At 41.0% G+C, this 15,001-nt stretch overlaps 1 protein-coding gene across 1 annotated transcript in view; it reads right to left on the reverse strand.

Annotated features, from left to right (window-relative positions):
- Positions 1 to 15,001, reverse strand: part of FGF14 (fibroblast growth factor 14) — a 612,786-nt gene that overhangs the window by 283,586 nt on the left and 314,199 nt on the right. The window lies entirely within an intron of this gene.

Below are 15,001 nucleotides of genomic sequence, written 5' to 3' on the forward strand. Positions count from 1 at the left end.
TTATCTTGATTTTTAAAGCCCTTTCGGTACAAGATCTGAGCTACTTGGGCTTAAATAGACACTCAAGAAAGGGAGGAGGGCCTGGCACTAGGCTGTATTAGGATGCAATGTCTATTCAGCAAGAACTCCTACCGGCCTAAGGAATTTATGCCAATTTTAAAGCTTATATGCAAAGAATCATTTGGTTTAAGCAAAACACAGACACTGAAACAATTTCGCAGCTGTAAATCAATGCACTTGAACCGACACTTCTTATCAGCTCTACTTCCCCACACTTGGCGGACACGTACTCAATGGGGAGGTGGGGTCTGTATGTTGCAGGGTGCCGGTGCTAGCCATCTGCCTGAAAAGCAAAATGCTGCATCTCTGGAGAACAAACCTAGAACAGTGAGGCTCTCACATCAGAGGAAGATGCAAGTTTTGTTTTCCCCTTGATTTCAACAGCTGTGCCTCCCTTTTCTCTGGGATCAATGCACTCTCTTCTCTAACAGCAGGAAAGGAGATGACTGTGTAATGGAGCAGCAGATATAAAAGCAGAGGATGTTAATGCAGAGGCTACAGCTCAGCCTCCCTGGAGACTGTACCCACCAGGAGACCAGAACTCCAGGATCCGACAGAAGGAGATGGAGCCGGCTCAGTGGAGTGTGACAAGTCATCACATTACGAGTCAGCTGGAGCCTCTGATGGAGTCACAGTGTTTTCTGGTTGCTGGGGAGAGACCAATGGATGAGAAGGCTCTTAAAGAGTTAGAAGCGTAGCTGCGAGACAGGTGATTTGTAGAGATAACCCCTTAATAATGCCGGGTGTTCACACAAACAGAGGATGCTAGTTGGCAGCGAAAGTCACTGCATCTAGACTTTCTATCTACAAAATAAGGAAAGCATCATTCTCCTGTTTACCCCCCTGACCAGAATGAATGCAGCAAGTGAGACACTAGCCTTAGGCACAGAATTTAAGGGAGTGCCAAAAAACTCAAAATCAAGATAATATTTCAATACAATATTTTAAAATAAATATTAATGCAGAAATATCCATGCTGAACAAAACATCACATTTGTAATTAAAATAGGATACGACCCTGCTTTTGAACCACCCAACCTACGTGCCTCACCATGGCCCTGGTCCTGCTCTTCAGAGAGATGCTGAGATCATTATATGATGGATATGACAGAGAGCGCTACAAAGAAAGAACAGCACCTACTAAGCACTATTACCCCTGAGCACCTACTAAGATCCATGCCTGAACCTACTAGGCTCTTTAGAAACAGTATCCCATTTAATCCTTGTTACTTTCTGAGTTCATCATTATTTTTCCATCGTACAGTTAATGGAAATAGGGTCTCATACGTACCAAGGCCAGGATTTGAACCATGGGTGTCTAACTCCATCTCCTGTGCTGTTGCTACACCCACGGTGCATTATCCACTAAAAATAAAACTTTTACTGAAACTTGTTTGATGCATTCTAAAGACTTGAAGTAACACAGAGAGGCCAGGCGGTGCTCTCTGTTGCCTGAGCTGATAGTTAGACAACTGGGTACTCCTCAAAGAGCCCTGTGTCCCAATAAATGAGACTGTCAGAAAAATCCATGTCAGAATTAAGGTTCTAAGAAGATTTGAGAGTGAACTCTGATCTGGACACGGGAAGAGAAGGTTGAGGTGAATGTATGTCTTCCTTACTGTGATTTTTTACATATATATTTCTCTTTTGCTACAATGCATCTGGATGAAGATTGGTTCAAAGAAACCAGGTCACTTTATTTAAATGTGAAACCTCCAGGAAGAGTCTCTCATCCCTGCCCCATCTGTCCTGTCCTGAAATACTTTCTAACAATCATCAGCAATTACCCGTCTAGTTCTCCACTAGGCTGGTCTTGGGCTCTGCTACCCCACAGGCTAATGATTTTACAGCCAGTGGTCTTAGGGTCACTGTACCAGGCCACCTGGCTGACCCAGGACGGTCAGTAAATCAAATCGCGGCCCCTAAATCTTTACCTAACATTTTCACATGCTTTGCCTTGCTGACTTTAATTTCTCACTGCCAGAGCTATTCTTAGTCCCTCTCGATGTCACAGAGAAAGAAGCTCACATTCTTTCTTAACATCTTAATATTGTTTAGCACTTTTTAATTATTTAGGTTCTTTCCCTCCAGGATCTTTCTGTTGAGTCAGAGGATGAATAGTCCACTCGCCACCTGTGCCTTGGGTGTCAAGGCGGTTGCTCTACTCATGGACATTTGCACCATCTGACCTGACAGTCACCAGTGGTCCTTCTAGCTCTCTAGATCTGTGTCTGTATTTCTAGGAAGAGACACTCAAGACAAAGACAGAGGAAGCAAAAATCGGAGCACATAAAGGGGAGATGAATCAGAAAGAATGGCCTGGGGGAGAGAAGATCAGGTTCAGAGGAAACACCTTGTATGTTATAAATTGAGAGTGGAAAGATTAATTTTTAACAGGGGCAGAAGAGGAACAGCTGCCAGGTTGGGGTGTCAGAGGTAGGCAAATAGAGGGAGAGAGACTATTCTAGATATTACAGACACAAGGAATGTGTTTCAACAAGCTCTTCAGGTGATTCTGATACTCACGAGCTTGAGAACCACTGGGCAAAGCATAGTGCCAATGCTTTCCAAAGATATTTCCATTAAATGACCTGTCTCAACACCAAAACGACTGGGGGGAAAGCCAGAGAGCTCTAAGAAAAGGTAATAATGTGGTATGAGTTCTTGGGAAACAGGGATGTGACAGCCAGACTGCACACCCATTTCACAGATGTCCCTAGGAATGTGGTAAGCACGATACTCCTCCTGCCCTTATGATGATCAGATGCCAAGCTACTGGTATGTCCCAGAACTGTGACCCTGTAACCAAAAGGAGGCACACAGTTTACCTCTAACTACTTGAGAGCCCCCCTGAAGACAGAGGAAGGGAAGCCACTCAGGTTCAGGCTAGGCTGATCGGGGTGAGAAGCAGAAGCTTTGAAAACAACAGCTTACAATGCTACTAGTGGAACTGTCTGATGCTGTATTATAACGTATGCAATTTATCACAAATTCCTAGAGAGATAAGGAGAGAATAAGAAATTAAAAGACTGGATCAAAGAGAGGGAAGAAAAGGAGAAGAAAACTAGGTCCTCGTGATTCCATACTGAGCAAAAACAAGTATAAAAACACATTGCACCTAGGATCAAAGTTATGGACTTCCGGGACTTCCCTGGCGGTCCCGTAGTGAAGACTTCGCCTTCCAATGCAGGGGGTGTGGGTTCAATCCCTGGCCAGGGGGCTAAGATCCCACATGCCTCGCAGCCAAAAAACCAAAACAGAAAACAGAAGCAATATTGTAACAAATTCCATAAAGATTTTAGAAATGGTCCACCTCAAAAGTTATGGACTTCTATATTCAGTTTATGAGAAATGCAGAATTCTAGGTCACAAAGACAGTTGAGAGCAATGAAGAATATTAATTTGGAAAAAGAAAAAAATGCTAATGTTTGCTTTTATATTTTCATAATCTTGGAAAGATGAGACTGAGGAAGAAAAGGAGACATCTTGCCCTCCTACCAATCATAAAATCTGAACGAGACCACAGCGAAATACACCGAAGAGCAAGTTCCCAGAAGAGTCTACTGTCTGAATTCTATACACTCTGCACCCGGGTGGGTGACCATGCTGGCCAGGAAGCGTTTGGGAAAAGCCACGTGTTGGGCTCTTAAGAGTTTATTGGTGCGTAACTATTATTGTGGATCAAAAACAAAGACTCTGTAACTCTTTACTAGTTTTCATTAGTGAAGTATATCCCACAGTCTTACTCTATTGCACTAAGTTCCTGTTTTTGCTGTAACAAGTTGCCACAAACTTCGTGGCTTAAAGCAACACGAATTTATTATCTCACAGTTCTGTAAGTCTGAAGTCTGCCACAGGTCGCACTGGGCTAGAATCTTGATGTAGGCAGTGCTGTGCCTACATTGCTGTCCGAAGGCTCGAGAAGAGTCTGTTCATTGCCCTTCCCGCCTCTCCTGGCCACCCGCATGCTTTGTCTCCCTCCTCCTTCCTCCATCTTCAAAATCAGAAACATCACATCTCTCCATGCCCTTCTTCCAAAGTCCCACTTCCCCCTCTGACCACAGGCAGGGAAGGTTATCCACTTGTAAAGACCCATGGGATTAGACTGGGTCACCTGGATAATCCAGGATAATCTCTCTATATCCAAGTCCTTCACCTAATTACCCCTGCAAAGTCCCTTTTGCCATGGGAGGTAACACATTCACAGGTCCGCAGGTTCCATAGGACATGGATATCTCTGCAGGTGAAGGAGGCACATTATTCAATGACCACACAGAAGTGCTTTTAGTCATAACAGATGAGATATTTAGTTAAGCATTATTTGTTATAGGAGTAAAATGCTTTAAAACCTCATCCCCAAATGTTCAAAATTGTAACTTCCTAAAGAAATCTATCCTAAAATTTAAAAAGGGTGAAGGTGGGCTTCCCTGGTGGCGCAGTGGTTGAGAGTCCGCCTGCCGATGCAGGGGACACGGGTTCGTGCCCCGGTCGGGGACGATCCCACATGCCGCGGAGCAGCTGGGCCCGTGAGCCGTGGCCGCTGAGCCTGCGCGTCCGGAGCCTGTGCTCCGCAACAGGAGAGGCCACAGCAGTGAGAGGCCCGCATATAGCAAAAAAAAACCAAAAACAAAACAAAACAAAAACCGGTGAAGGTGAAGAGAGAGCATTCATCAAGAAATAGGAAAAAGTAAGAGAATGGAAGAAAGATCATAGTAATGACTACAACTTTTTTTTTCAAAGTGTGTATTTTTTCTTTTTTTTAATTGAAGTGCAGTTGATTTACAATGTTTCAGGTGTACAGCAAAGTGATTCAGTTTTATATACATATATTTTGTATATATATAATATATATATATTCTTTTTCAGATTTTTTTCCATTATAGGTAATTAGAAGATATTGGACAGAGTTCCCTGTGCTGTAGAGTAGGTCCTTGTTGCTTATCTGTTTTATATATAGTCATGTGTATCTCTTAATCCCAAACTCCTAATTTATTTTCCCCCTCCCCCTTTCCCCTTTGGTGACCATAAGTTTGTTTTCCATTCCAGAGAGTCTATTTCTGTTTTGTAAATAATTTCATTTGTATCACTTTTTTTAGATTCCATATATAAGTGATATCATATTACTCATCCATAAAAAGAATGAAATAATGCCATTTGCAGCAACATGGATGGACCTAGAGATCATCAGACTAAGTGAAGTAAGTCAGACAAAAACAACTGCCACTTCTAACAGGGGAGAAGTACCTAGTGCATGCCAGATTCTCTGCTTGTCAAAAGTCAGTAGTTTGGTAAATTGATTTAGAATAAACACTTGTTCCAAAATGGCTACATAAAACTAACTAAAGAAGTAAAAATTAAAGCAAATCAGTTGCACATCAACCACATTACAAACCAATATCCAACGAGTTGAGTTTAGTGATGCACTCATGTCCTCAGTGTTGGACTCACACTCCTGTTCAACCACTGAAAGGCAAGTAACTCCCTAACCAAGATGAAGATCTCTTCTTTTATACCAAACATTTGCTGTTCCTCCATGTTATACCTGCAGTATGAACAAGCAACCAAGCAGTAAAAAAAGAGAATACGAATGATGCAGAAATATGAGTACAACTGATTTTCTGCACTGGTCTAAGAAGAGTGGGGTATGGAAGCTAGAAAGACTCTAGAGCTAGAAAGATGACTGAGAAGCCAGTTAAAAACTTTTAGGCTGGGGATCCACAGTACACCTTCATTATCTTGCAAAAAATACTGCAATATTCAAGTTCAGAAATACCCGTGTTGAACTGTATGTCCATAAATTCATTCTAAAGCCAAATACCAATGGGTTTAGGCCAACCACCATTAAAAGTTTCCTAACTTCTTTTATTCCAAAATGGAAAATAAATAATATTACTTAAGGTAACAGTTTGTTTAAGATTATATGTTTTAGTAAGCACAGCCATTTCAATGAACCATTAAGTTGCTCTACACTATAATTACACATACAAAAGTACAGCACATTGACTGAAGCCCTGCTCCTAGGTCATGCAAAACTGGAAAAATCCCTATGAAGGGCATTTGCCAGTGGGCAGTTGAGAACAGTTATATTAGCCATTTTTCCTAACTCTAATTTCCTGGATGTTTTAAGTTCCTGATTATTACAATGTGAACCATAAATTTTCATTTCATTCATCATGGATAACTTGTGTTCAACAAATTTACTGAGTAGGGACTTGGTCTGTTCCCAGCATACAAGTAATTTCTTCTTAATTTGATTTATTCTTTATCCTATTAATATTTAGTTGACTCTATTTGGTATGTGCACTAGTTTTGTACCCTTGAATGGAAGTGACTGAAAGATAGGCCTTCTTATGTCATTTATAAAGCAAAGGCAACATATTTTAATCCAGCGTGAAATTTTTAATACTGTATCTCCAAATGATTAAGTGAAATGTATATTTATTCTAATTTATTAATACTTATTCTTAAGAAATAAAGTGATTTTTTCAAAATACTACATTAGCAGAAGTCTGATTATAATGTCTTTATAAACATTGCTTTAAATTTACAAGTCATTTCTCTTTCCATCAATATAATGTATTTTACATGGAATCTTCATCTGAACTATTTTATGTTCATTTAAACTTTTTCACCCTGGTATTTACAACGTTAAAAAAAAAAAAGATAAGGATAGACTAAATAGTTATCCTTCTCAAAGAGTGATCGCCAGGCCAGCAGAAGCAGCATCTCCTGGGAGATGTGAGGATGCTAATTTCCAGCCCCTAAGGCAGCCCTACTGAGTCAGCAATCACCAAGGGTGACACCTATTACTTCATTAATTTATTCACACGTTCAGGACTAACATCTTCTTTGGCCAGTGTTAGTGTATATCAGTGATCCGTGAACTTGAGAGAACATCAGAGGTCACCTGGAGGTTTTGTTAAAACAGATTGTGGGTCCCCACCCCCCAGAGTTCCTCCCCACAGGCAGGGAGCTCTGTGTCTGTGGGCGCAGTGTGTACACTAGTGAGAGGCCTCCCTCTTCTAGATCCTTCCTCCTATTCTCCTCCCAGGAGGAACCCAGAACCATCAAGGATTCTCTACTGTCTTATCCCTGTGACACTAGAAGTTGCTTTGGAAGTTGCTCCTGCAATTTAGACATAGTGCCACCGCTTGGCTGTGTATGTCAGCACTGAGTTTTGAAGCATAAAGGCAGAAACCATAGGGAATCTGAGGTTACCAAGCCTTTCTACCTCTTCCATAAATGGAAATGATTCTGTTTAACCTTCCCTGGAAGAGCCATGCCTGGGCCACTGAAAAGTTTCCTTAAGTTGTGACCCAAATTCCCTGAAAATTCATAAGTTTTGATGGAGGCATATCAACGAAAAGCTACAAAATGCATTTTGGTTACTTCATCTTCCTTCTGGGTGATCAATCCAGATGTACCTGAGAAAATCATAGCTCCTGTCTACTGTTTCTGCGAGATTCACTGGCTCTTCATTTTATTAATTTACACTCTGATTAATTTCATAAGGGCTGTGAGTTAGCTGGCTCTGCCTTAAGACTGAAGGTCAGCGACTATCCTAGTTATTATAACCTCCTTTATCTTGTATTTAGAGGTAAGTAGCTCCTCCTCTTAGTAAACTAAGAGAAAGTTCCTTCAGACTCTGGTTTCCTGCATGATTTTCTAACCTTTCATCAGCATACACAATGAAAGCCTCTCATTTCCTCCCCATTTCTTCTGAAGCCTTATCACTGGAGGGTACACATCTTTGCGCCGAGAGACCAGACAAAGAACTAGGGAAACGTACCTCGATAACCAATACAACAAAATTTATGATAAAAATGAACGTACCCAAGAAACGAAAACTTCTCTTCATTAGTCATTCCCTTTTGCATAAAATATTTTTCTAAAACACAGAATTAATTTTCACATAGGAGTTCTGGTTCACACACTACCAGTGCACTGTAGGGGCCCATGTGTGGAATAAAGGATGATGATGAGGTAGCTCACGTCTGCAGGACAGCAAACATGGAATGCAAGGGAAAGTACGGTATTATTTAGTAAACCACTGACCTAGGAAATGCGTGCGAACTCATCTCATTGCCAATGAATTAGTGCAACTTGCTCGTGTCTCTCTCACTCCTTAGTGAACTGCAGTCTAACTCAGTGAATTTAGAAAGTCAACATCATTGCTTCCTTGTGACCTTGTCTATTCTCACACGTATTGCTAACTCTGGCACATTTCTTAATAAGTCGTTACACCTACTAGAGTAGATTCCACCAGGACAAGGATGCTTGGCATGTCTGTCCAGATATATATCCCCAGAATCTAGAAGAGGGCCTGGCATATAGTGATGCTTAAAAAAAGGTCTGAAATGAATGAACAAATACATGAACTAATACTGTCCGGAATGTATGAAGTATCATGATAAACAAAAACATTTAAAAAAAAAACTCTCATATGGAGAAAAAGCAACCCTCCTACACTGTTGATATGAATGTAAACTGGTGTAGCCACTATGGAAAACAGTAGGAAGGTTCCTTAAAAAACTAAAAATAGAGTTACCGTATGATCCCGCAATCCCACTCCTGGGCATATATCTGGAGAAAACTCTATTTCTAAAAGATACCTGCACCCCAGTGTTCATAGCAGCATTATTCACAACACCCAAGACATGGAAGCAACCTAAATGTCTATTGACAGATGAATGGATAAAGAAGATGTGGTATATACATACAATGGACTATTACTCAGCCATAAAAAAGAATGAAATAATGCCACTGGCAGCAATATAGATAGACCTAAAGATTATCATACTAAGTGAAGTAAGTCAAACAGAGAAAGACAAACACCACCATATCACTTATATGTGGAATATAAAATATGATACAAAAGAACTTATTTACGAAACAGAAACAGACTCACAGACATAGAGAACAGACTTACGGTTACCAAAAAGGAAAGTGGGGGGAGGGATAAATTAGGAGTTTGGGATTAGCGGATACAAACTATTATAGATAAAATAGATAAACAACAAGGTCCTTCTGTAGAGCACAGGGAACTATATTCAATATCCTGTAGTAAACCATAATGGAAAAGAATATGAAAAAGTATATATATACCTCTCTGCCCTCACAGAACTCAGTCAACTGGGGAGATTAACTCATAATATTAGTGATATGTTTGCTGATACATGTTTTGTAGATTCTCAGGAGAATATCAAAAGCAGAGAACTAATATTTCCTGTGGCTTAAGAGACACTTGATAAAATTTTCTTCAAACAAAAGCGGTATCTCACCTTCAGCATGACTGACATTCTGGGCTGGATAACTGTTGGTCGCAGGGGGCTGTCGTGTATATTGTAGAATGTTTATTGTCATCCCTCACCTCTACCCAGCAGATGTCAGTAGCAAACCCACAGTGTGACAACCCAAAATGTCTTCAGACATTTTCGCTAAGTGTTCCCCCAGAGAAGGATCACTGCTCTAAAGAATATGAGTTTACCAGACAGAGGAAAGGAAGAGGAGAAAAACATGATCTCCTGTATGAGACAGACTGAGCTGTTATCTACCTTTGCATTCTAGCAAATAGCTTTGTGTTGATAAGAAGAAATAATAAATGCCTTCTACTTATATTGTTTTTCTGAAGTTCATTCATATATATGTGATCCTAACAACGGCCTTGTGGGAAAATACGGTTGATATTTACTTCTTTTATAAAATAAAAATGCACTCCAGGTAAGGAAAGTGATGTGCCGAAGGTCAACCTGAGATTTTAGTGCTCTTTGCTGTCTTCAGGCCTTTCCTGCAAGGATTATTGTGTTTGAGTCACTCTAACCACAGAGATTACTTATTCTTCCCTCTGTGCCTGGGTGCATCAAATCACAATTGTTTAATAACATTCAAGCAACACGTCTCACTTATTCCTTTAGCAAAGTGTCTGACATAAAGTAGACATTGTGTATTCCACTTTATTCCATTGTATTAGGCACTTTGCTAAATGCCAAGGCTAAAATTCTGAACAACAGGTTTCTTTTTAAAAAGGCAAATGCTTCATAGTGTGTTGAAAGTGGGGCAATTTTTTTTTTTTTTTTTGGCGGTACGCGGGCCTCTCACTGTTGTGGCCTCTCCCGTTGCAGAGCACAGGCTCTGGACGCGCAGGCTCAGCAGCCATGGCCCACAGGCCCAGCCCCTCCGCGGCATGTGGGATCTTCCCGGACTGGGGCACGAACCCGTGTCCCCTGCATCGGCAGGCAGACTCTCAACCACTGCGCCACCAGAGAAGCCCAAAAGCAGGGCATTTTTTTTCCTAAAGTAATAAGACTGTGGAGTGAAGATGAAGGTCTTAGAACTCTAAAAGCAGGTTTGGGGGAGAAATTAAAAAGAGAGAGAATGCAGTTTGACACATGCAGTTTGAGATGCTTTTCCAATAAAGCCAGAAAAGAACACAGCAGGATACAAGTGAAGGCTGACCAAGAATGGCCCACATGAGAAATGTGACACTGGATGAGGAACTCAGAAACCTGGCTTCTCTTCCTGTTCTCCTGTTTGAGTGGTTAACCTTAAGCATCTCATTTCACCTGTTCGGGTCTCATTTCAGATTATCTCAAATGCTAAGGACAGCTGAACTGACATGTTTTGGTGATGTCACTGCGGTTCCCGGATATAACCCAGCTGCTAGGCTATAGTCGCTGCTGCTGCATTGTACTTGTACAAGTGGCAATCAGAAGGATCTCCAGGTTTACAGTTTCAAGTTCTATTAAGCTTTGACCTTGGGATGCTATGAGTGGGTTGCACAGAAATAATACCGGGATGGCAAAGTCTAAATTCAAGGCCAAATGGCTCCGGCCAGCTGTGTTAATTGATCTTGAAACCCATTTCCACAGGGGGGACCTGCAGAGCAACTGTACTTCCCCCTCTGAGTGTCTCCTGGGGCTGGGATCAGGATGGCCCACTGATATCGCTTGTGGCTCCACAGGGCGCCGCAACTGCAGGCGCTTTCTAACCGGATTCTCCACTTTCACAGGTAGCCTCCTCTTCCTGACTTCTCTAACTGCTAACTACCCAAGAGAAGATTCCCCTCTGTGTGCTGCTCCCCCCAACTGCAAAAAGAGATCAAAACTATGAAAGCTGCCTTTGGTAAGTAAATTAGATGAATGCTCTATTCTGGGGAAGAAGGAAATGTGTCAATAAATTTATAATAATCCATGAAAACCTGGGCTACACCTTCATCATCCAGTGGTAATTGTTTTCCAGATCATAGATTCTGTTGAGAAAGGAATGAAAGCAAAGACTCCTCTTCCTTAAAAAAAAAAAAAAAAAAAAGCATATGCAGCAAATTTTGTGTCACTTTCCGGTCACACGGGGAGGCTCTGAAGCATTGAGTTAAACCCAGTTTGGAAAGAGCTGCCGTAAAATGGACTATGGCATTAATCATTTCCAAACCCACGATCCCTCAAGGCTACGTCATGGCTGCACAGGCACTCTCAGGCGGAGATTGGAAGCTCAGATGACTCGCCAGCATCCAAGAAGGGGGAAGAAATACACTGTTAGACCCTACACCTCTCTCAAAGCCCATACTAAATCCCAAACACATTATCTGACCAGAAAAATGCAGACCACTTAAGGTTTAATGAAAATATTGATGAAATATGTCAAGCAAAGTAGTCCTGGCTTCCCTGGTGGCACAGTGGTTGAAAGTCCGCCTGCCGACGCAGGGGACATGGGTTCGTGCCCCGGTCTGGGAAGATCCCACATGCCGCGGAGCGGCTGGGCCCGTGAGCCATGGCCGCTGAGCCTGCGCGTCTGGAGCCTGTGCTCCGCAACGGGAGAGGCCACAACAGTGAGAGGCCCGCGTACCACAAAAAAAAAAAAAAAAAGTAGTCCACATCTACTGGAGAAATGTCATTGATGTGCTCTGACTCCGCACCAGGGCCTCCAAACAGGGATGTCTTCTTGTCATCACGCTTGCACAAGAAGAGAACAGCAACAGTGCCAAAACTACGTGGCTGTAACCTCACTGTAAACCTTCTACATCCGTGTCAGTTAAGTTGACCTCAGCGTCTGAGGTCATCTGTTGGCTTTTGCTCATCTGATAATTTTGACGCTCAGTTCAAGCAGTTACAATGGACGCTGGAAGATGAAGTTCCAAGTAGCATCTCAGATGCTTCCAATCAAGACCCTGAGTGAGCACACAGATAGACTGAGGATGTCACAACAACAGCTAAATAGACATCTTTAGGAATGATTAAGGGAAAACTGCTGTACAGATGAAAGAGAGCCTGTCACACAGACGTCTCAGTTCTCACAGGATGCCGGAAACAGGGATGCTCGATCTCTTCCATAAACATTAAGTTTTTAGAATTCCATAAAGGGTGATGAAGATATGCAGAAGGGCACAAAAGGCTGAGATAGGAGGACTTGGTTGAGATATACAGAAGCCATCATCACAACTCAGTTTTCTGATGTGGATTTCTATGCAGAGCTGTGATGTCTACCATGAAAATTTCTTAACAATCTAGAAAAGAATGGAAAGGAGCATGCAGGGGCAGGGTGATGGGATGTAGAACACGTTGTCCTGTTCGTAGGGACCTCCTGAAAGGAACAACTGCATGAAGAGGGTCACTTGTGCAGCAGTGTCCAGAGTCTGAAAATCATATTGAGGGCCAGAAGGGCAAGATGATGAACACCCAGGTTCCTCTCCAATGTGTCCTCACGAGAGTCATCACCAAGTCATCACCAAGTCACCCCTTCCCATCAAGGGTCTCTGTTGATGTCACCTCTCTAACCCCCACTCGACTCACAAGAAGCAAAGAGGTGCCTTTTATCCTTGCCCCAGTCAAGACACCCTGGCTGTCCAGTTACCCAACTCCTAACTCCTTCTTCCAAAGCTTCTTTCTAGTCTCTAGCGGATTTCCAGAAAGATATTCAGAATAAGATTATTAATGTGCAAAAAGATACTTTGATAAAAAAGAATTATAGACACAAATGGATGATGTTTAGATGTACCCGCAAACAAATAAATTTGCCCATCCATGATGGCTGGGAAATATCAATGCATATTTCCAGGAAATATTTTGAGTTTTATTAATATAAAGAACACTAGTATAACAGCTCTTACAAGTTATTATTATTTTACAGCAACATGAATTAAATATGAAGAAGCACAGACAGCAGGAGTGTGATAATGCAGCAAAGATGACAAGTGAGCACAGATGCTCAGGTTTACTTACATTTGGAGTCTTAGTCACCAAGTTTTATCAGACAGTTCAGCTCACTGTTGTGTTAAACTACCATATTGCTTTCCTTAGCCCTCCCTCAAATGGCGCAATTAACAAATTACAAGTGTTTTTTTGATATCCAATAGAAGGTGGAATATCTTGAAAAGGTTTATTAAAATTATTTTATCTCATCGTCAGATAATCCTTGAAAAGCACAACACTGTGTCAACAGACAGAAAGCCTGAATTTCTTTTTTACCATCAGAAGGTGAGGATTAAAAAACAAAATGTAAGTGCATGGATTTGCTAGACTGAAAGTATGATTTCCACATCCATAAATTAGTTCAGAATAAATGTTGCTACTACCCCACTAGTTCAGGTCTCTCCATGGCCACCACTGTCATATTTAATTTGAAAAAAATGTATTAATTGGGCCACAAAACCATCAGATGTAGCTTTTCGTGAGGTGTTCAGTTAGTGTTACACTTTAGCATAAAACTATTAAGAGTGTGTTACTTTTTAGCATTCAAAGAGCCAGACACATGCAACTCTGGATATGAATTAAAGAGCTATATTTAGAATGCAAAACCCACATATCAAAGCAAGTAAATATTATATATTCTTCTTGTGTGTAGCCTAAATGAGAATGACATTTAAGTGAGAAATTTTAGTAATAAAATACATGTACTATCATGAAATATCATCCAAAGATTATTTTTGCTTTACTAAACAAAATTAACCAGTTCATAACCCCCTTTCACATACACACATGCACGCACACAGAGGCATGTATCTTGTCATTTCACATTTTTGGTTTGCTTTAGGAATACTTCAGATAATAATGCAAGCTTGAAAGATTTTTATGGTAATCATTTCATCTCTTGAGAGATATTTAGAGATACTTATTTCTTAAAAAATCATTAGCTTATTAAGCATAGGCTAAGAGTTGAAATATTTTAAACATCTGCATCTTTACGTGTATTTTTGTCAGCAAAAACATATTTTTATTAAAAAAAGAGAATGGATCTCTTTGGTTGGTCCGGTGCACATTCCTTTGTAATGAGACTTTTTTAAGCCTGGTTTATCATCTTGGCTATTAAAAGAAGCAGCAACTGATAAAGAAGTTTTTCCTTTTAACCAAAGTTTACAAAGAAGAGATTAAGAGAGTTTCTAGTCCATGAAATGATGTACTCTAGGCTGATATAATCAGATTTTTTTTCTTTTTTTCTGCAGAATGGTCCAGCACAAGCTGTTTAATGGTGCAGAAGAGTGGGAAAAAGTGAAGCTCTTATGTCACACTCTGGCTCTGCCACTTACAAGCTGTTATTTTCTTAGGAAAAATATTCCATCTTATTTTTCTCTTCTGACAAAAGAAGGTAATAATAAATACGTACACTGCGTAGCTGCTGTGAAATGCTAATGGGATGATGGACGTGTGCAAAACAATTAGCAGAGTACTGGGTACTCTGTAGATAAGTGTGTGGTAACTACCATTGTTTTGTTGTATCTTCCATGTGGTTTCCCAGGTTTTACGCTCACACCACCACTCTGAGATAAGATTATAATCTCCGTGTTAGAGTTGAATCATTTAAAGCTTAGAGGTTCGGTGACTTTCCTATTGTCACACTGAACTCCTCTGCAAGTCTTCTGATTCCAAATCCAGAACATGCTTTCCCCGACTTGTCCTGCCTGGACCGTACCTTAAAGCAGGTAGGGGGCAGCCAGGGAACACTGTGTGGT

The sequence above is a fragment of the Lagenorhynchus albirostris genome, chromosome 18 (genome assembly GCF_949774975.1).
Source record: "Lagenorhynchus albirostris chromosome 18, mLagAlb1.1, whole genome shotgun sequence".
In the NCBI taxonomy this organism is placed as follows: Eukaryota; Metazoa; Chordata; class Mammalia; order Artiodactyla; family Delphinidae; genus Lagenorhynchus; species Lagenorhynchus albirostris.